The sequence below is a fragment of the Euprymna scolopes genome, chromosome 7, assembly GCF_053919585.1.
Source record: "Euprymna scolopes isolate OS-2025 chromosome 7, ASM5391958v1, whole genome shotgun sequence".
Lineage (NCBI taxonomy): Eukaryota > Metazoa > Mollusca > Cephalopoda > Sepiida > Sepiolidae > Euprymna > Euprymna scolopes.
In genome coordinates this window covers 145,095,360-145,118,886 of record NC_136488.1, presented here as the reverse complement: position 1 = coordinate 145,118,886, position 23,527 = coordinate 145,095,360, and the positions used below count along the sequence as shown (strand labels likewise).

At 33.6% G+C, this 23,527-nt stretch overlaps 1 protein-coding gene, 1 long non-coding RNA gene and 1 pseudogene across 2 annotated transcripts in view; 2 read left to right on the top strand and 1 right to left on the bottom strand.

Moving 5' to 3' along the window:
* The window catches only part of LOC145280027 (uncharacterized), a 97,500-nt gene extending 85,893 nt beyond the window's left edge, over nucleotides 1–11,607 (bottom strand). Inside the window, exon 1 of the long non-coding RNA XR_013868528.1 lies at nucleotides 11,172–11,607. This is a non-coding gene — a long non-coding RNA (uncharacterized LOC145280027). The remainder of the gene's footprint in view (nucleotides 1–11,171) is intronic.
* LOC145280026 (CDC42 small effector protein 2-like) overlaps nucleotides 4,999–23,527 on the top strand; it is a 260,837-nt gene continuing 242,308 nt past the window's right edge. Inside the window, exon 1 of the mRNA XM_080131681.1 lies at nucleotides 4,999–5,344. The gene's annotated coding sequence lies outside the window, so the exon portion shown is untranslated. The remainder of the gene's footprint in view (nucleotides 5,345–23,527) is intronic.
* On the top strand, nucleotides 11,145–11,261 carry LOC145280436 (5S ribosomal RNA; annotated as a pseudogene).

The window sequence follows — 23,527 nt, the reverse complement described above, 5'->3', positions numbered from 1 at the left end:
TAAAACTTGAGAGGGTCAGGCCTCAGACAATTAGTGATAAAATAAATCCTTCCCAAAGAAAAGGTAAAGCTTGGGAGTGTGGACCTTCTGAGATTGAACAGGACGATAATTCAGCCCAATAGCAACAAAATCACTGTTGATCTGATTGTTGATGCATTTCTGAAAAAAAAAAAAAAATTCAGGCAACTTTATGGGATGAAGACTTTTCAAATCTTATGCAGAATATGGGTCATGCTGAAATAATAACATTATTATTTAAATACCCATTTTTAACATCGGGAGGAGGGCGTTTTGAAACTATTCTGTACTTTCACCTAACAATTTAATAAGCAAAAGATACTGTAAAAATTCAGTTTAACTTGAAAATGCTATTGGTTCATAATTTGCATGAGTATTGAGTTTTCATATATGGAATATTTCAGCAAGGAAATGTACATAGACAGCCAGACCCCCCCCCCAAAAAAAAAAACAGTAATCCTTTAATGACTGCTGTATAATATGGCATACTTACATAGAAATATCGATTCTGGTTAGATTATTTAAGTTAAGTAACATTGGATTTGATCAGTACCAGATGGGTGACTATTTGTGGATATGAAGTGCTGTATGTAACAAGACATCAAAACGTCTTTCAAGAATTGCAAAAGCATAACGTCGTCATCTCCCCCTGATGGGGATGTACAAGCGACTGGGGAACATTTGTGAATTTGATATTCCCATGAAACTTTTTCCTTTGGAGGAAGCCGGATCAGTGAGGGTGAGTGTTGCTTTGCTACAGATATATTGTAATGGGCAGTTTGATCCAAGTCATTCATGCTGCAACAATTATCATAACATGTACGACATAATTAAACATTTAATTTATTATCTCCTATATAATATTTATACTGCAGAAATTTCCCTTTGGACCAAAGTATCGTAGGTTTGCAATAACAGATGCCACATACAAATTCATTACGTCTGGACTATTAGTCACTATATTATGTAATTTTCGGACACAATTTTAGACACATTAAGTCGTTATGATAAAATGCTACATTGTATACTAGGAGCAGCACCATCACGATCACAACATATATAGATGAAAGAGTCCCTATTTTTCTCTATAAACATTTAATCCTCACTGTTACCAGTTGACACCGGGACCAATTCTACATTTTTCTATGATACTTTCATTGCATCCATCGTAACTGGTTATTAGCTACATACACATAACATAATCTTTCCATTTCCAGATTCAAAAATAATAAATTCTCCTTTCTCAAAATCCGCCCATTCTGATTGGCTGAGACCTGACAAGTCTATTATTCCAGAATCCACTTCTACATACATAAACAAACACTCCAGAGATTTCCCAATATGCTGTCGCTCTCTACATGAGGCAATCATGCTAAAAAAACAAACAAACAAATATAAACATAATAACTGCTCATAAACAGGAAATTAAATACTTGTAACCTTACACTTATCTATGCACAAAGTGCTTACCCGCCACTGTCCCCCCGCCCCAAAAGCCCTGAAAAAAAAAAAAAATTTACGGGTACCATTATTTATTTTCAATTTTGAAGCGGCTTTTCAACCTTTACACGGTGCTATTTTTTTGTTTTGTTTTAGTTTGTTTTTTTGGGGGGTGGAGGCGTTTTTTGTTATATTTTTCTTATTTTTTTACATTTACTATTACTGTGGATGATTGTAATTACTTATATATTTTCCAATGACTACCTAGGTTTCAATCATGTTACTTATCATGTCAACCGCTTACAAATAAGTTAACGCCCCAATATTTTATGCAGTTAGGTTTTAAACTAAATTACATTGCCTATGGAAACACTTATTTGTAATATATTTGTTTTCTTACCAATTATACTTTCTGTGGCGCATTTTGTTTAATTCTCTTTTCTGGACTCATTATCGACACTGCACAGACATTAACTTTGTTTGTGTTTTTTTAGGTAAACTTTTATCTTAGCTCCACCTCCACAATTTTCTTTAAAATGATGACTTTCATAAGTTTTCGACTAGGCTTATTAAGATAATCTCATTTAAATTTGGCAGAGACAAGTAGTTTTTAAGATATAAAGACCTGTATTATGCACTGTAATTCACTGGCCGTCATGTTTGTACGCATGCATGATAAATAAATTTACTTCTCTCTGACCGACACTGCTATCCCCCAATTTTTTTTGGTTTATAATATTTGTGAGTGGGTATGCTGACAATGAATATCAAGGTTAAATTTGGAGCAAATATTTTGACAACCTCCTCCCCTCAAAAAATGGTATGTCTATTCCGAAAGCTGTTCTTAACATTAGGAGGTTGGGGTTGGACACCACTAACAACAGTAGTTTAATTTTTTATGAGAGGGGGATGCTTCCACCAGGCAACGCCGGTTAACAGGTCCTGCTAGTATAATATAAAGGCGATACTTTGCTTTGTCTGAGGAATACCTACCTATAACAATGAATTATCAATAAACACTGAAATTTTGAATAAATAATTTATTCTGGCGATTCTTTAGTATAATGTGCTATCATCGCTTATCATGAAAGGAAAGCAAAAGAAATGAGATGCTTTATTATGCAAACCCCGTTGTGAGAAATGCAGTTACAAGTAAAATCATAGGAAAGCTTACTTGTTATGGAAAAACATTAGCATATATTGAAAATCATCGTAAAAAGAATTTTAATAAAAAAAAATATTTAAAAAATTATTTGCTGGGATGAAGTATCGTCCAGATTGATCGTAGGAGGTGCACTCTCACAGACATTTTTCAGGGGGGAGAGGTTATTCTTGATTGTGTGAGGTGGCTTTACTAGAGAATACAAATGGGCCTCTTTCTGAGTATTTTTGTACCCAACCAGAGTGTCCTCTTTCCCTTGGTGGAGCTAGTTTTCCCAACTTTTCGGTCTTGTGTCACATCTTTCTGCATGGGATACATGTATATAGTGGTTCTTATGGCCTGATCTGCCTGCGTTCGGCTGTTTGACTTTCTGCCTGTCCTGCTATTGACATGACTAAATCCAATGACCGACGTTCCTTATTCCAGTATTCTATTCGTCCGTTCTGGGCAACTTATTTTCTACGCTGTTAAGCCATACAAGTTACCCTTTTCTATTTAATTTTTTTTTTAAATTCAATTTTCACCCCAAACAAGGCACAGTGCCATTTTGAAGTAAGAGACTACTATCGGGGACATAAGTTTCAGGGGTATTATGAAGGGAGATGATAGCAAGATGTCTGTTCACATTACACTTGAACTTCTGCATGTCAGTACAGTTCGGAAAGTAGAATCCCGGAAGGGAGTTCCAAAGTCTAGCAGTTCTGGAGAAGAAACTATTCGAGTAGAAGGCCTTCTTACACCCAGGGGTCTCTACTGTGAAGGGGAAGGGGTGGGATTTAGCTGCTTGTCGGGTTTGTCGGGGGTATTCACGTCGAGGGGGTACAAGTGCTTGTGGTGTTCGGGTCAACTTTTCTACTGTTTTTTTCTTTTTTTTTTTTTTTTGCGCACTTCAACTTGTCCTTCTCAGGACAACTTCTGCTCTAGTTTACCGAGTAGTTACCAACCTTAATCGAACAACACGCGGAGCTGCTTCTTCAGCCATCGGTGACGTCTATGTTCGACCACCAACTTGGAGAATTAACCTCAAGCGACTAGACCTAGCGAACGGCTTTCTTCAACCTCAATGACGTCTACATTCACACAACAGCGGTGGAAGTGTAACCCGACCAGACACTCCTCGCGAACTCTTCCTGTGACGCCGGCAGCTGACGTAACCCTCTTTAATTACCTGCATCTTTACGGTTCAATAAACCAATTAATTTGTTCTTGCGTGACAAATTTAACAACCGCGTTTATTATCCTTTCTTCACCATTGCCGTTTTTGTCTTGTGTTTTATCCAAATAATTGTCAGACCGCCCCCCCAACTTCATTCTGCCTCGATCAAACCCAAACAATGATGTTTCAAAAGAGGTTTGGCTGTGATTGCGCAACCCTTGTTTCATTGTATATTCCTCGTGCAGGTATCTTTTATCGGGAATATTCTTTATCTTAAGAGGTTGAAAGGAGGCCAATATATTTACGAAGAGTCTGTGTTTTCCATTCTATTAAAAATAAAAATAAATAAAACGACTCGTAGGTTTTCGTCGTTCACTTTTTAAAGATAAACGCCTTTCCTTTAAAATTTTTGAGAACTTGTAAAGTTTACGGATCGTGCTGAAATAATAACGTTATCATTTAGAAACCCATTTCTTAACATGGGGAGGGGGAGCTTTGTTGACCCGTCCTTTTAAATAACTAAGCTCTACCCAAGTTCCACCATTACTGATCATCATTGAGTTGTCTCACTAACACTTACTAATCCTTATCCTTGAGTTGCCCCTTGACCTTGACAAGTGATGACTTTCAAGGAAAAAAAAAATCCGTACTTTCACCTAGCAATTTAATAAACAACAGATATCGTAAAAACTGAATTTAACTTGAAAATCCTATTTAAAAAAAAAACTACGGTTCGTAAACTGCACAAGTACCGATTCTTCATTTAAAAAAATACACATTGTTGGTAAGAAACATTAAACATTAACTAAAATGCAGTTAAACAAGAAATCTTCAATTGAATAAATGTATTATTAATTTTTTCCCCATTTTCTGATTTTCCCCAAATCATCTCACAACACGAAGTTGACGGACCCTCTGTCCGTCTGTCTATCTGTCTGTCTGCTTCTCTCTCTCTCTCTCTTTCTCTCTCTCTCTCTCTCTCTCTCTCTCTCTCTCTCTCTTTCTTCCGCATCGATTTCTCTCTTTCTCTCATCTTGACATTGTTCCGATTTTTTTTTATCCCCTGTCTCTTTCTCTCTCTCTTCATGTTGTCCGGATCCCTCCTCCTCCTCTCTCTATCTCTCCTTCCTTCTCTTTTCCCTTTCTCTCACGGTGTTGTTCGGATTTCCCCTCAACATTTCCCTCCTTCCACTCCCCATCTTTCTTATTCAAGACTTAGTGTACTAAAATGGAAAAGGAAGGAAGGGGGTGAGGGTAGGAGTAGAGAAAAGTAGAAACGGTAGGAGTAGGAGTTTTCTTCTTCTTTTTCTTCTTCTTCGAACAACGGCAACAACTAACGACGAAAAAAAAAAGCCACTCTCTCTTTGTCCCTCCTCTTCCCTCTCACAGCTGCTTGTGCGTCTGACAAACGACGCGACTTTGTGTTTTTAACAACTTGGATTATTTTGATTATTCGGCTTCTTCACAAAAAAACTCTTCATCGAAGTACAAGAAATATACGTTTGGATTTCTCTTTAAAAACGTCACCACGTTGGAATCTTTTTAAACTGCCATGTTTAAGAAAAAAGGTAAACTTTTAACTAATTTTAAGCGCAAGCTGTCCTTAAAAATATTTAAACTTAAAAAAAAAAAAAAAAAAAAAAAAAAAAAACGACTAAAAACACCCACAAAAAAGTATGTCTCCTGCATTTTCTTTTATACGTCTCTGTGGGAACCGGTTCCTTTTCACTTTTTTTTTTTTTTATAAAGTAATGTTTATTACAATTATTGTTTTAATTATTCACGTGTTTTTGGATTAAGATTGGGTGGGGTGGGGTACTGGGGTACAACTACTTAAAAAAATATTTTACTTAGACAAAAAAATAATAAAAAGATTAATAATTATGTAAAATACGGACCGCGTTATTTATTTTATTTTTTAGGAACCCATGCAAGTCATGCCCGTGCTGAAATAATAACGTTATTATTTAAAAAGCCATTCTTAACATGGGGAGGGCCCCTCAAAAACACCCTCCCCTCCCCGGGAGGGGAGGGTGTTTTGTAACTATTCTGTATTTTAACCTTACAATTGAATTTAAAAAACCCCATAAAACTTTAATTAAACTTGAAAATATGATTTAAAAAATAGCGCGGATCCGCCGGATCAGTAAGTGCATTCATTAGCACCATTTTTTACTGTAGGATTTTCAAGTTAAATTCAATTTTTGTGGTATCTTTTGTTTTTATTACACTGTTAGATGAAAGTACAGGATAGTTACAAAACGCCCTCTCCTCCAGCCTCCACATGTTAGGAATGAGTTTCTAAATAATAACGTTGCTATTTCGGTACGGTCCGTATTTTGCATAAGTACTGAAAAGATAAAATAGCTTAACAATTATGTAAGAGTTTTTTTCTTGTCCCCTCTTCCACAATGTGAGTGGAAATAATAGATTTTTAATGCCCCTCCTCATTACATGTACAACAAATAACGGTACTCGTGCAAAGATACCGTGCTGAAATAATGGTATTATTTAAGAAACCCGTTCTTAACATGAGGAGGTGGTTTTGTAACTATTCTGAACTTTCACCTAACAATTTAATAAAAGCAAAAGATACGTAATACTTAAATTTAACATGAAAATATTATTTAAAAAAAAAAATAACAAAAAAAAAAAAAACACGGTGCATTCTCTTCATAATTACCAAAACAAGAAATATTCTTACTTATTCTTTTGCTTTTATGGGGGTGGGGAGGAAGTCTAGGAATAGAGCGTAGTATCTGTTAGTTTGCTTGCAGTCGGTGAAAAAACAAAAATTCTAGTTTGGTACATTTTTTTATTTTTGTCCCAATCCAGATTGTCCCTTTCGTGGAAGCTGGATTTTCTCGATCTTGTGTCTAATCCTGTCCTCATGGGGAGACAAATAGGGACCTCTTCTTAAAAAACATCGGATGTAATTTAAAAATGATGGTTGTCAACACGCTTTTTATTCCGGCCGATTTTTTCCTCTGATGACACAATGTGACACATAATCAAAGTTTTTATTTATTATTTATTTATTTTTATTATTATTGATTATTGCTCGAACTCTAAGAACACCTGTCACTGAAGAAAATATAAACAAGCACGTTTTCTTTCTTTACTCTCTCTTCTCTTTACTCTCTCTTCTCTTTACTCTCTCTTCTCTTTACTCTCTCTTCTCTTTACTCTCTCTTCTCTTTACTCTCTCTTCTCTTTACTCTCTCTTCTCTTTACTCTCTCTTCTCTTTACTCTCTCTTCTCTTTACTCTCTCTTCTCTTTACTCTCTCTTCTCTTTACTCTCTCTTCTCTTTACTCTCTCTTCTCTTTACTCTCTCTTCTCTTTACTCTCTCTTCTCTTTACTCTCTCTTCTCTTTACTCTCTCTTCTCTTTACTCTCTCTTCTCTTTACTCTCTCTTCTCTTTACTCTCTCTTCTCTTTACTCTGTCTGTCTGTCTTCTCTCTGTCTGTCTGTCTTCTCTCTGTCTGTCTGTCTTCTCTCTGTCTGTCTGTCTTCTCTCTGTCTGTCTGTCTTCTCTCTGTCTGTCTGTCTTCTCTCTGTCTGTCTGTCTTCTCTCTGTCTGTCTGTCTTCTCTCTCTCTGTCTGTCTTCTCTCTCTCTGTCTGTCTTCTCTCTCTCTGTCTGTCTTCTCTCTGTCTGTCTTTTCTCTCTGTCTGTCTTTTCTCTCTGTCTGTCTTTTCTCTCTGTCTGTCTTTTCTCTCTCTCTGTCTTTTCTCTCTCTCTGTCTGTCTCTTCTTTGTCTCTCTGTCAATTAAACTTTGTCATAGTTTTTCCTCTTCATTTTCTTCATTCTAAATAAAAATTCACCATTCTAAAGAGTGGGAGGAATATGAAATGATCGACTCTGCCAGGAGTCGACGTGGGACGACGTCTAAAAAAGGAACGGAACGTTTTCCTTGATCACCGACAACTTCTAAACTATCTTTTTTCTTTTTCTTTTTTTTTTTTTTTTTTACTTCTTCCTGCAGTCATTGTACTTTTAATTCACAAAATCGTATTAATAAATATGCACATAAAAATAATTTTGAGTGTTTAATTTTATATCAATTAAAATCTTTTACTTTTTATTCACATTCTTGACACTTGTGCAGTTTAACATCCCTAAGCAAAGTAATTGTTTTTAATTTAGTTTCGTTCAGGCAAAGGAAGAATTACCGGAATTTATGCAGAGAGAATTCGGACTGTGTTGAAATGGTGGTGCTATTATTTAGAAATCCGTTCTTAACATGGAGAATGGGGGGGGGCGTTTTGTAACTATTTTTGTACTTTCATCTAACAATTTACCAGAGGATGCAGTAAAACTTGAACTGGACTTGAAATCCTATATAAATAACATGCTTATTCTGCATAAGTACCGAGTTTAGAAAGCCCCCCCCCCCCTCACCATGTTAAAAATGGCGTTCGCAATTTGCTTGGGGATATTAAAATGCACAAGTATCCATTGTTTTTTTCTTTTCTTTTCTTTAACGGGCTGATACAAGTTACACTGTATTTCAATTTGAAGCAAACTGCCGGCGTCCCATTACACGTGATAATCGTTTTCTTTTCTTTTATTCCGATTCTGAAGCCGAACGTTTCTTTCTTTTATTAAAATACATCATACGTAATGTACTTCTTGCCGAGCTTTTTTCTTTTTTTTTTTTTTTTGTCAAGTTTAGCTAACAGCCCTGCCTCCACAATTTCTTTACCAACCTAAACTGGTGCCGCCTACAAGAGCTAGCCATTATTGCTATCAACATCGTTTCAATTTTGCAATATTTATTTAGCGTCATAACCAATTCAGAATCGTCTCGACGATACCAACACCAAAACTAGATATCGGCCACTTAATATGATACCGACTTATGCAGAAATATGGACCGTGCTGAAATTATAGTTATTTAGAAATCCATTCTTAACATGAGGAGGACGTTTTATAACTGCCAAAGCAAAATATACCGTAAAAATTGTAGTTAACTTGAAAATCCTATCTAAAAAAAAACAAAAACAACAAAACAAAAACACTTATACGAATATTGAGATGTTTATCTTTCTCTCCCTAAATTATTGTATAACAAACTAGCAAGAACGACGAAGGTAGGGGGTCGCGGTATCTATTACGCGCATGTGAATTCTATTTGGGACCTTTGTCGAAAAGGAAATGATAAAAAAATGTCTTATATCATGCATCTGTGCACACAAGTAAAAGGGCAGGTTTTGTAAGAACTTGTAGCAGTCGATTGTGTAAAAACCAGTTTATGCTGTCGTAACAGTTCGATAATCGGAAAAAGTTTCAACATGCTAAGATGTAGGCGTGGAGTTTCCCTTTTAAGTATTACTGGCCCGATTTTTTTTTTTTTTTTTTAAGTATTTCGAGAAAAAATATTGTCACAGATTTTGTAAGTACTCTCGCAACCTCCTCTTATATATTCTCTTCTGATAAAAAGAATTTAGCTTCGAAATGCCATGGCCTGAAGAGTTTTTTATTTCCTTGTTGATCTGATATAATAAAGTTATATGCAACTTTTGTTCGTCTTTTATTCAATAGCAAAAATGGTAATTAGTAAAAACCTGAAGAGAGTGCTCAATACTATTGCAGAGCAAATATAATATATAGATATTAATTTTATTTATACAAACATTAATGGCTACATATGTGCATACATGTTTCTGTAATCACCCGCGTTGGGGGATTACGTCTTCAGGCCAAGAATTACCGTCGAAAGTCTTGGCCTGAAGACGTAATCCCCCAACGCGGGTGATTACAGAAACATGTATGCACATATGTAGCCATTAATGTTTGTATAAATAAAATTAATATACCTGCTCTGTTCACTCATTGAGCACTATTTTGGTAGACACATGTTGTTTCATTGGATGTACTTCTAGGAAACTAAACTCTACTGGCTATATATATATATATATATATATATATATATATATATATATATATATATATATATAATCGTTTTATCTGCTTAGTTACCATGTTTCGATTACCGAATCGTATCAACGATCCGATATATAAATTTCTCGAAATGTTTTTATTCAATTTATTTATACCAATCCTTTAATTCATGAAGCTCAATGTAATTACAGAGCATATAACAAATAACAAAAGTCTATAGTCCAATTTATTCCTTTAAGTTTTTTTTTTTTTTTTTTTTTTTTTTTTACAGTGATCACCACTTATCAAGGCCCGGAAGCCACTCAGGGATAAGGGTTATTGCAAGTACATTACGTTAGTGAGGAGATTTGCTGAAATGTTTACTTAAGGGGGCGGTTCATTAGGAATTTGTTAACGTTGGACTTGAAGACATCCAAGTTGTAGTCCGGAGGGAAGCAGGCAGACGGAACAGAGTTCCACAGGCGTGCAGTTCTAAGAAAGAAGCTTTGTTCATGGAATCTGCGTTTTGATTTAGGCACAGATATAGAGTGGGGGAAATTTTTCACAGTGGATTCAGCTAGACGGGTGTTTTTCGTGAAAGATTGGCGAGGGGGGACCAGAGATTGGAGTTCAGACGAGCATCTGCCATGGAAATAACGATAAAACAAGGACAGGCTCGCAACGTCTCTTCTGTGGGAGAGAGGTTGCAGGGTAGAGAAAAGGGCATCCCCCACTAAGCCACGAAGTCTATTTTGTACTCTGTCAAGGCAGGATAGGCTGTTTTTAGCAGCTCCTGCCCAGATATGGCAACAGTATTCCATCCTTGGACGTACTTGGCTTTTATATAGATAGAGAATTGCATCCGTAGTGAGATATCTTCTGGAGCGGTAGAAGGACCCCACCATCTTTCCAGCGACCATGGCAACAGACTTGATGTACGTGTTCCATTTCAGATCAGGAGTAAAGGTCAAACCCAGAAGCTTGTCAAAACACGGGGCCTCACCCAGACGAGTGCCATCCATCACAATTGATGCCAGATGGGGATCAGAGCGTTGATGATGTAAGGATAGCAGTTTGGTTTTGGATGCATTAAAGGTAACCAGCCACCTCTTCCCCCACTGAACCACGCGCTCGAGATCAGAGGAGAGAGAATCAGAGAGAACTTTGTCATACGTTGACAGGCACAATTCAAAATGAATATATTTTTGCCTCAACTCATCAGAAGAAAAAACACTTATCAATTCATCAAAAGAAAATAAATGCACATGGACATGATTACAAAATCCAAATTGGGAGAGAAGTTGTAATTACCTCTTATTTTTTCTTTAATTACGTCATGTTTGAATTTTCAATTATATATATATGACCAAGAGAGGAGGGCCGCTTGAAACATCAAAATAAAATATAATCAAAAACATTGTCGTTTTTATGCTACTTCTATCTCCCATAACATTGAAATACGCACACACACACACCACACACATATATTGCATAATCGCGTTGACTCACCAGTTCTCGTCAGATCACCGAAGTTAAGCAACGTTGAGCTAGGTTAGTACCAGATGGGTGACCATTTGGGAATTCTAGGTGCTGTCTGTGCTCTCGACTTATCTCGGCATTTGTTTCCAGTCGTCCTGTACATACACTTCACTTGTCACTGGTATTTAACAATGTTGACTCAGGAGAGGTGTGGTTAGAGATTGTGCACCTCCTGCCACAAAAATTTCACGCGCAGGCACCCCTTCGTGGGTATCCATAGTATGTCAAAGACTGAAGGACCCCTTATATATATATATATATATATATATATATATATATATATATATATATACACACACCAGTTCTAGAATAGGTAAAATTAACTGCCAGAACATTTTTGCACCACTTTTATGTCCTTTCCAAAGATTAAGATCGATATATAACCATACTAAACCTTATGTCGGTACTTATGCAGAATACGGACCGTACTGAAAGAATAACGTTATTATATAATGGCTTCCGCACCTCTTCTTTATCACCTTTGCATAAAACTAGATTAAACTGAATATACACCGTACGCTTAGCTGTTGCTCCGAATTTTATGCTGATAGGTTGATTAGTTTAGTAATGAATCCTGCACATTTAAATATATATATATATATATATATATATATAAACATATACCTAACTTGTATATTATATTTCTCACGCACACACCTCGGATGGTGTCTGCCCCACACACAAGACTGGGTGAAGTTTTATTCTTTTTATAAATATAGAATGAAAAATTTATTTCGATTTTGTAACTTTTCTCCATCTTCTTTCAAATTTTGATTTATTTTATTTCCATTGTCCTTAAAGAAATAAAAGTACTCTTCCTTGTCAAAAAAAAAAAAAAAAAAAAAAAAAAAAAAGTCACATCAATTCAGTATTTATCTATCAGAGACTTTTTTCTGAAAAAAAAAAATGCTTCTAAAGTTATAACTTGATGTAAGAATAACTAGCAAATGGCTTGTCAATGAATGTGCCTGATTTGGCCACGTTTTACAAATATATATATATATATATATATATATATATATATATATATCTCAAATTTAAGACTGTAAATTATATTTTATATTAAATTTTTTGTTCAACAGGATACTCAAGGTGTATTGAAATTTCCCAATTATTTCAGTATCACACCGAGCAATAAATTTCATGCAAAATATAAATTAAGGTCTTCAATTTGTGTTCTTCTATAACAAGCTCTGTTTCCTATCTCGATTGTATTGAGCTTTTTTTATTTGATTGGGATTAACATAACTATGAATATTTACTTCAAGTTTACAGAAGGTTTTGTCTTATAAAATTTACTGATTTTATATATATATAAATTCATTTTTACTTAGACACTAGTGCGCACTCATCAGTGTAGAGTAATAATTCCTGCCGATCATGAGATTCGAACCCAGCCACCTTTTGCTCAATTTGTCGAGCCTCTACCTCAAGTCTACCAAACAATTGCCACATGAATGAAGGAAATTAAGAACTATTAAACTCCGAGTTCAAGCGAATACATTAGATAATCTAGAGTGTATGTAATATAATATATATATATATATATATCTTGTCTGTGTCATATATCTTATCTGTCAATTTTTAATCTACACACTTTATATAAAGGGAATTTAGACCTGTGAGACAAATTTGATTTAGTCTTTAGCAGGTAAAAATAGCTGCTAAGGAGTAAAAATTGCAAAAAAAAAAAAAAAAAAAAAAAAAAAATGAAACTTGGCAGGTGTAAGTCGACTAAAAGTGTTCTTATATGCATGCGCAAATATATATTTATAGGTTAAAGGCGATTAAATTTTTACATTTTCTTATCCAACTGACGGGATAGGTTGGTTTTGATTCCAGCTGATTATCCCCAAATCATTTTTTTTTTTTTTTTTTTTTTTTAACTTTCGAAATCACTATTATATATTGGGTCAAATATAATAATTGATACAGAATTTATTCTATAGTAATATATTTAAGGTGATTTTACGACCGAGCAATGCCGGGCAGCTTGCTAGTGTGTATATATATATATATATATATATATATATATATATATATATTATATTGGATTCTGTAGAAGACATTTTATATAAACGCTACTTCTAAATGGTTGTATTTAATAGGGCCTATTTAGGGCTACTGCAATACGCACTGAATATCTCGGGGGGGGGGGGATGCTGATGCCCTTATCTGCCTCTCCTTATTGTCCACACGCATACAATGCTCCCTCCCGACCCCAGTCCACTGGCTGGCTTGCTGCCAAATCCGGCACTGGCTGTTCTATCCTAGTTAGATGACATATGATTGGCATGGTAAGAAAAAAATGCAACAATTTTGGAGAAAGAAAAAAAAAAAAAAGAGGGTGGGGGCGTCTTTGGGAAAACGTCACATGTAGGTTAGGTGGATTGGAATAGTAACCCAAACGATGGAATCCAATTTTGAGCCAGCATTTATAGTTTTATCATTTTACTTTTTTTTTTTTTTTATTGTAAAAAATAGTCTTGTATTGTAAAAAAAAATATATATTTTTATTTTGAATCTCTTGTCAAATAAATGACTAATTTATTGAATACATTAGGTAGCACAAAATGGGTTGATATGCCGTAAAAGAAAATCTGTCTCTGGTTTATTTTGTGGAATTATTATTGTTGAAATGCTTGGACAATTCCTAATGTCAATATCTATTCAGTTCTTGTTTCCCATATAGATAACCTTTTTTTTTTTTTTTTTTTTTTTTTTTTTGCATGCAATTTTTTTCACCAAAATCCAAAATTTCTGAAATTATCTAGACTGTTGATTGTCATATATTGCTGTTCCTACCGGGGAATTCCCATGGGACTACCCAGGCATTTTTTGCAAGCCAGAGTGCTTCTCATCTGGGGGCGCTGGCTCTTCAATCACACTTTCCGACGCTTGTGTCGCATCTTCTCGCCGTAGGAGATAAATACAAGTTATGAAAAACCGTTTGGCATCCATCAAAAATGTTAGGCTTTTATTTAATGTTGATTCGCCTAAGTTTTATGAAGAAAAAATATTTAAGTTTCTCTCTTTTTCTTATTTTGTTATTTGGGAGTCACCACTTATTAAGGCTTGGAGGCCACTCGAGGATAAGGGTTAATCAATGTAATGTTGTAGTGTAGTAATGGTATAAATTGGGCAGAATTTGATTATTTATGCGGGCGGCTTAAGAACTTGTTTACATTGGATTTGAAGACTATGTTGTATTCAGCCGGAAAGCAGGCCAGCGGAACAGTGTTATTTTCTTTACCGATTTGTGGATTTTCAGTGTTAACAATCTTCTAAACTTTCTATAAATACATTGTTCTTTTTTTTTTTTAAAATTAGGTTTTTCATAAAAAAATTCAAAACGCGTACATCTTAAAATAATTTTATACTTTGAAAAATCTTGCATTATAACGTAATTAGCACGCTTGGTGTTTGCTTTCAATGACACCTCTGTGTGAAGCTTTATTATTATCGATATGAACTTTTTCATTAAAAATTGTTGGTTCTGTTCCAGCATGATTTGATAATATTGAGATAACCTCTGAAGCTTTTAATAAGTGTAACTTGATCATAGTTGAAAACCATACTATGATAGAAACACATTACATGTCTGAAGTTATGGGTTTAGAAAATGTTTGGAATTAAGCTTATATTATAGAATAATGAATAAAACGCGTTTTAAATTTTATTCAAGTTATTTATGCCTTTTGGGACATTTCTTGTCCCTTTCTTATTTTTTAATAGAAATAAAATAAACATTACTTGAATAGTTGTGTTTTAGATCCGTATCAAAGGTTTCACGCTTTTAGCGATCATCAGACAGCTTGAAACATGGTCTGGCTTGCAGTCATATCTTTTGCTGTTGTTTACATCCGATTTATATATATATATATATATATATATATATATATATATATATATATATATATATAAACAAAGCTGTAAAGTAGAAATTTACAAAAAGTTTTTATTATTCGGCAGAATACTCCAAAGCTGGGTGCTCCTTAATCCGCAGAGTTTCAAAGAATGCTATTTCTTCTCATCAGAGGAAAAATTGTTAGCAAAATAATCAGTCACGTTAAAATTTTAACATTTCTATGTATTTGCTGGTTACTGCATAGGATAAAACTAAGTTTTATGATTTGTAGTCAGAAAACTTTAAAAAACATAAGAATGTAAATATGGAATATGTTCATGTGGACAGTTCAATATTTAAATAAAAATAACCAACCGTGTGTGTGTGTATGTATATATGTGTGTGTATATATATATATATATATATATATATATATGCATGCTCTCTCCGATCAGATATTTTTGTTAGTTCGGCAGGATATCATGGTGAACGAACATATACTATACTGACTCCCAAAGGAAGAGATAACTGAAAAGATAATGACGTATGTGTGTGTGTGTGTATATTATATATATATATATTTTTTTTTTTACCAAAAATCTTCTATTAAAATTCAGTAATGTTCAATAAAATCAGTCAATATTAACTCAATTAACTTCATTATCATTTTTCACATTCGAGCATGCATATATTTTTGCAAAAACCAAGGCAACAAACTATAAAATAAGAACATCATATGGTGTATTTCCTGATGGGTTACAATTGTTTTGTAACCATTTGTACAAATTTAAACGTTATATTAAAATATTCAAAAAATAGCTACTCTTCAGACATCAAAATACATTCATCATATTGTCATATATGAATGAATATATTCATACTCACTATTTTAAGGGAACAAGCAGTTTTGACTCACCTCGTTCATCCTCATTTTATTTTATTTTTTTTATTCCCTTCGAATCGAGTAAGTATCCCACTTTTGTATCATTTTTAGATGATATTTCTACAATTTTAGATTTTTATATTCATTTAATCTTTTAATGTTTTTTCTATTTTTATAATTATTTTTTTCCTCTCATATTTATATGAAGATACGGCTGAAAACGATAGATTTAACATTTAAATTAATTACATAACCAGTGTGAGGTGAAGATATTAACTAAAATTATTTAAATAAACCTTTTAATTTCTAGTTTATTCTTAAAAAAAATAGCAAGTAAAAGGGAAAAGGAAAAATGAATATATGTAAATAAAAATTTATACGAAACTAAGGCAAATTAAGTAATGACTAGCTGGACATATATAGACTCAAATCTGAAAGGTGTAGTTTAGGAGTTGGGGAGTAAATCATTCAATAAATAAATCAGAGGAAAAAATAATTATAGAAATAGAAAAAAAAACATTAAAAGATTAAATGCATATAAAAATAGGGCCTCTGGTGTGTGCCTGGAAAGACATCAGTGTTTGGGTAGACGCAAGTTCTTTGGTGACCGGTGTGCTCTTGGAATGCGATAATACTGCTTGAGGATGTGTGATGATTGCAATCCACAAACGAAGCTTAACACATTAACTTAACTGGACTCTATGCAGCACTGAAGGCCATCAATATGGTGTTAGTCATTCACTTAAAAACACTCAGTAAACATGCATCACTGGCTAGTGGACGTGCTGATTGGGAAAACCACCAAAATGTTGCTGCAGCGATGATTGGAAACAATAAAGTCACTGATAGAAGAGTATGGACTGTCCATGAATGTTGCTCTGATCCTGTTGAACCAGAACTTGGTGGACCCTATTATCTGGGTGCCACAAAAGTGGCTAGAAAGGCTGAAATTCACACCAGAGCCTGCCTTTGACCTGTGATGAGTAATAAAATGACCAGTAGTCTGATCATGGAAGTATATAAGAGTAGTGAACATCCAGGCATTAAACGTATAGTGTATTTTGCCTGGAAGATTTGCTCAATGATTACTAAAATTGATGTGTGGTTGACTATTAGAGCATGTGAAGAATGTTGAACGGTTGATTCAGCCTCAGTTCGTTTGGAGAAAAGGGTGATTAATAGTAAACATTAATTAGCAAAGACTGGGGATGTATAAAACCTATGATGACAAATACTTCCTGACGGGAAGCAACATATTTTACCATTTGGCAGCCATTGTCGTGGCAAGACTACAGAAATGTTATTCATCATCTTATGTCAATATTCTTTTGAGTGCAAGAACTGTTTATTGACGACATTGCTTTCACTAGTGCAGAATTCAGGGAGTTTTCCACCAGCTAGGGAGTGTTTGTGCTGTTAGTGTGCCTACATGCAGCAGGCAACAGTGTCGCAGAACGATGCCACTGCAGTATTAAACGGATTGCAGCTATAAAGAGGCACTCTGTTCAGGGTATGGGTACAACGTAATGCCCTAGGATGATACACCTACCAATGGGATCTGGAGATATGAGGTTAGGATAAGGAATATTGACCCAGTACCTATGTCACCAGTCTCTGCACAAAACAAGTACTATCTCTGGGCCACCCAGTATAGGTGAAGTCACCTAGTTATTGATGTACGTCCAAGTTCCAAACTTTTATGGTTAAATTCAGGTTTTATGGTATTTTTATTTTATTAAATTATGACATGAAAGTACAGAATAGTTACAAAACAGTCTTCCCCCCTATGTGAAGAATGGGTTTCTAAACAATGTTATTGTTTTAGCACGGTATCTTCTCTACATAAATATCGCTTTTTGATAGTAATGTTTTTTCTTTTTTCCAAATTTCTCTTTATTTTAATTTTAAATCTATTTAATTCTGCATATTAATTCGGGTTATTCAGACCAGTGTTCTCATTTTGGGTGCTATTCGCATAACATTTCGGCTGAAGTAACTTCGAACCTTCTTTAGGTGTAGCTTGTCGAACTCGGGGAATCTACATGGAATCTTGACAGAATGCTTTATTCAATCCATGGGGTAACATATTTTCGTTCCGTCAGTCATAACCAGGTAGAATTAATAAGTAAATCGCACTTGTATTCTTCCTATCGCCTGCACTGAGGATTGAACCTTACACCTCCAGAAGAGTGTAACTTACAACTGAATTTTATCGAATACTTTATTTGGTACGCCATGCTTCCTTTTGGACAAGATATAACTGAAGAATATCGGAGATTATATTGGCCGAAATGTTGTGCGAATAACACTGAAGATGAGAACAGTAATCTAGATAATCCAAATAATACGAAAATCAATCGTCTAAAAAAATCAGAAACTATTTAATCCTTATTTCTAAATTTAATAATAATATTCGTCAAATAAGTTACATTCCTTGATAATAATAAAATCCCATTCACCGTAGAAATAGTTAATAACTTTGATTAATAATTCTGATAAAACTTTTTATTTATTAGAGAAGTTCTTCACTGTGAAATAAAACGATATAGTCATTAGAGTTACGACGTATTCCTTTTAGTATAATTTTTAGTTGTAGACTTGATATTTTATTTATTTATTTTTTTTTTACTTTCTTTCCCTCTCGGCATTTATCGTTAAAATGACGACTTTATAGGTTTTCGGGCATGCTGAAAATGAATATCACATTCAAATTTGGGACAGACCAGCAGTTTTCTGGATACTAAGACCTTTATTGTCCAATGTAATGCATCATATTTTTACTGGAGGCCATGCTTTTTTCCAACTGAAAAGTACTAATGCCCATGCGTGTTAAAAAACACCCTCCTCCTCTCGATGTTAAGAATGTTTTTTTACTTCTTATTTTTAAGTAATACATTGGAAAAAATATATCCAGATAACTATTTGTCTGCCCTAAATTTGAATGATATTCGTTTTCAGCATAGCCGAAAACCTACAAAATTCGTCAACTTAAAGGTAAGTGTTAAGGTGGGAAGAAAGTAAAAATTTACTGAAGACTTTTCTGTATCTTTAAGAAAAATGGGTACTAGTGCAGTTATTGATCCGTGCTGAAATAATAACGTTATTTAAAAAGCCATTCTTAATATGGGGAGGGGAGGGTGTTTTGTATCTATTCTGTACTTTAACTTTACAATTGAATAAATAAAAAAAAAATTTTAAACTTGGAAATATGATTTAAAAAATAGCGCGGATCAGTAAGTGCACTAGCACCGAAAAATGTATTTGGATTATTCAGACTATTATTCTCATCTTAATTTTTATTTTCACGTTTCGGCTGATATATTGACAACCGTCTTCAGGTGCATCTTTTAAAACTTTGAATTCACAACGTTTCAGCCGATGTAATGTACGGCATACTTCAGGTGCGTTTGCTTTTTAAACTTTTTGTAAAGATGCACTTTAAAGGTGGTCGGAGAGTTAAATTGGCCGAAATATTGTGCCGATAAAAATAATGGTCTGAGCAAAAAAATTCTAAACTTGCATCTAAAAGAAAACAAAATCCCAAAACATTAAAAAGAAAAAAAAAATGTTTGTCTATTTTTGAGATCTCATCGGTTTACACTGTATCTGCGTTTTCTAAATTTACACATTTGTAGCAACCATTTGAAATGATACACCTTGCCTAAATAGGTTTGATATAAATTGGATTTGGAGCCAAGAATGCAAAGCAGAAACCTTTTTGCTGTTGATGAGACTTCCATGCTTTGATGGATAAATTCCTTTGAAAGGAGAATAGATTAATTTATGGGAAGGTAACGTCATTTTTTGCCAACTGAAACCCCCTCTTTATTTCTTTTTACACTTCTTCTCTCGATATTAACTGAATTCATTCATTAGATGAAAGATTCTGCATATTTTTTTGTACTTTTATTTCAATAAAGTGTTAAACAATTTATTTCATTGTTTTACTTCACTTATATAAATTTTTAAAAATCTTGATTGATTGCTGAAAGGGTGTTTTTACTTCAAAAAAAAATTGTTTCTAAGTTATGTTTTTATTTAAGTGAATAAGCGAAAATTTAGCCCATTTCTCAATCAATCTGGCTGAAGTTAAAACGCTTCATTTCAATTTAATTCAACTTTACAGAAAAGCAACACCTTATCTTTTATATACTGCTTATGTATATGCGATCTTGGTTGTAAAGTGAACTAATTTGTATGTTGCTCTATAAGAGGACAGTTTATGTATTAACTGTTTATTAACTTTTAATTTAATGAGTGTTTTTAGTTTAATATAACAAATAGTTCTCTTTATGAATATTGTTTTATTTGCGGGACCCATGGAAAATTTCACGAAATGAGAAATATATTTAATCAATAAATGTTTTGATAAAACTGATGTTTCTGGATAGCATAAAAAATTAGTTTTTGTACAAAAAATATGAGGTTATTAACATTTTTTTTTTTTTTTTATAAAAATGTTGTCCATTGTATTTTGAATACAGATCTGGCCCAAATGCGATAAATTAATAAGTACTAATACTCAGAAAAAGAAAATCGCATTTTAAGAGACAATCTTCAGTTTACTCCTTTAGTCCAGTATCTCTTGGCAGACAATGTTTTTTTTTTCCTTGTTTCTTTCAAATGTTCCCTTTATGTAACGTTTTGCTGACTTTCTTTGAAGAACCGATGCACAGGGAAGTTGAGTTCCTTTCTCATATCATTACAACAATGATCATATATTATGATATTTTAAAATGGGGCTATATCAAAGGGAGGTCACTCTCCTATTCGTATTCGGGATTGTCAGATAAGTATTCGTATTTGGATAATTCAAATTATATTGACCGAAACATGAAAATAACACTAAAGACGAGAACAGTAATCTGAATAATCCAAATAATAAAAAAAATTAGCAATGTTAATTTTTCAGGTTAACCCTGCGTTAGTCACGTTGGTGTTCCAAACATGGTTAGTTCCATGTGTTGTTTTGTTAAATATAGTTATTACCCTGCTGGTTCAATATATATCTACAGTCCCTGTTGAAAAGTTTGAATCACTTGTAGCTTGTTGATGTTAATATAAAATTATAAAATAAATTATAAAACTAAGGAAACTTTTTTAAATCTTATATTTATACATCACATTTATTTAAAAAATACCCACAAGATACACCAGTTTGTGTTTTTTTGATATCTATGATGAACATAAAATGTTTCCATAAATTGAAATAGCGAAAAAAAATGAATGAGTTCATTACATAAACATTACCTTTTCTGATTCACTTCCAAAAAAAACAAACAGATACAACTGCGCCATACCGTGTACTATACCCTCACTGAGTCAGAAGAATACTTGGAGGGTGGGGGAGGAATAAGTTATCAACTAGGAATTTTGGGATAACAAAACACCCCATGGTTAAATTAGGTCTGCCTTCCAAAAGCCACCCATGACATATATATATATATATATATATATATATATATATATATATATATATATAAAATGAATTCCTTTTGGCAACACAATAACATTCACAAATCTACAAAGCATGAATAATTCTAATTATGATAGAATTTTAAGTTTACGTCTAAGTGCAATGTCTTCATGTGAAAATGATATAGAAGGGACTTGAAAATAAAGGTTCTGTTAGCTGAAACGGAAACATGATTAGTTATCTCCAATTTTCAGTTTTTAATATAAAATTGACTAAATAGTTATTATTTTGTCCCTTTTTGCACCATTACTAAGTTCAAGGTAGGTCATCTGTCACTGCATGCAACTTACTGTTTCTGTCACAGTGGCTAAATTGTATGATGTCAACAGTTCTGTGGTGTTAAGGCCTGTTTTGAGGCTGAAAATGGATGGTAATCGGATGTTGCTAACATGTAGAAGTTGTCTGTTCTGTTCTTGTAACATGTACCTTGGAGATCGATACTGGATGACATTCAGGTGACCTTACGTGCTACATAATGTCCTTTTAATACATGTGAAATACCAAGCTTCACATTTTCTAAATTTGAACCTTAACTTGTGTACATGGGCAAAGCCACCACATACTTAAGCATAGATGAAGTTGCTCTTGTAGAGTTTGGGTGGAATGATAAATTCAGTCGTGTATTCCATGGTTATATCCTAATCTTTGAAAGTAAGATATCCTGGAACTGCCAACCATCATTGATGATTGTAACTTAAGTCTGCTGAATAAAAAATTTGCAAGAACTGTAGTAAAAGGTGCGACTAAGTATACAAGCTGTTGCATATATGATATACAAGCCTGGTAAGATGTCCATTGCTCTTTATTCTAAAGAACGACTCTAAATGCGGATCATGGTCAATCAAATGAGGCAGAAACTTAGGCAAAATCGAGAGATTCAAGAATGTTAGAAGTTACCAAGAATGTGAAGTCTATTTTCTTGATACAAACCACTAAAATGTAAGAGCGGTTCAACTTGATATTGGTGTCCTCACAGGAAGTAGATCATCTCTGACGGCTTTCACACATGTCAGCTCTTTGGTCTTAATTCGAATGTGTTCTGCTAAATGCCTTGCCAATCAAGAAAAGAGAATTTCATTTTCTCTATTTTAATTATTGGAAAAAAAAAATCTGATTTCATTTTTTTCAAGCACAGCCATGCAAAATGACCTTTGTTGGAATTTAACAGGTTTACATTTTGGGGATTTTCCATTGTCACTGATACATCCATTATTATACTAAATCTGAATTTTCCTGTATATATTTATCATACAAAATACATGTTAAAATATTCTCTAGTTTATGGATGGAATTATATTTGATAAAACTGTGATTCTAATTAGCCGCAATTTGCAATTAACTTATCAAGTGACCAATCTCTTACTAAGTTTCTATCTATAACTATCACACTTTTCTATTTGACACCCTCTCCGACTCTTGTACAGTATTTAGTATCACTCTTGCTTGAGTCATTCTTTCTCAGTGGAAAATAATAAAATAAATTGGAATCGTTAATTATAAACCAAAAGGAAGATCACCACAACTAGTATTACTATTTAATCTTGTAGTTGAAAATATTTTATCAGCATGTCCCCCCCCCCCAATCAGGTTGAACTGGCTCCCCTCGAGTGAAGAAATACGGGAATATCGAGTTCTGTCACATGTATGTAATTGTAAAAAGACAGCAAAAATAGACTAATTGTGTTTTTTGATTGTTTTTATATTTAACTAGTTTTACAAACTGACTTTTTTCTAAAACAATCTAACTGAAACTCTATGAATGACTCAACCGATTATGTCTTTTTTTTTATTTTAGATTATACAAAGAGCAGTTTGCTATGTTGAACATAAAATGATCACACTTGAGTTGATATTTCCTGATATCTATATATTAATATGATAGCGTGTGTTATTTTGTGTTACACATTTTTGTTTCTTCCAAATGACTCGTTTGTTATGATCTTTCAAATCTTGTAATAATTTTACCAAGAATTCTTCATAAGTTTTGATTTCGGTTTCGATTATAGCTGAAGAACCTCCAGTTATATATATATATATATATATATATATATATATATATATATATATATAATGTAGCGTCCAAAAGTTAAGGAACGATCGATCATTTTTTTTTTAATGGC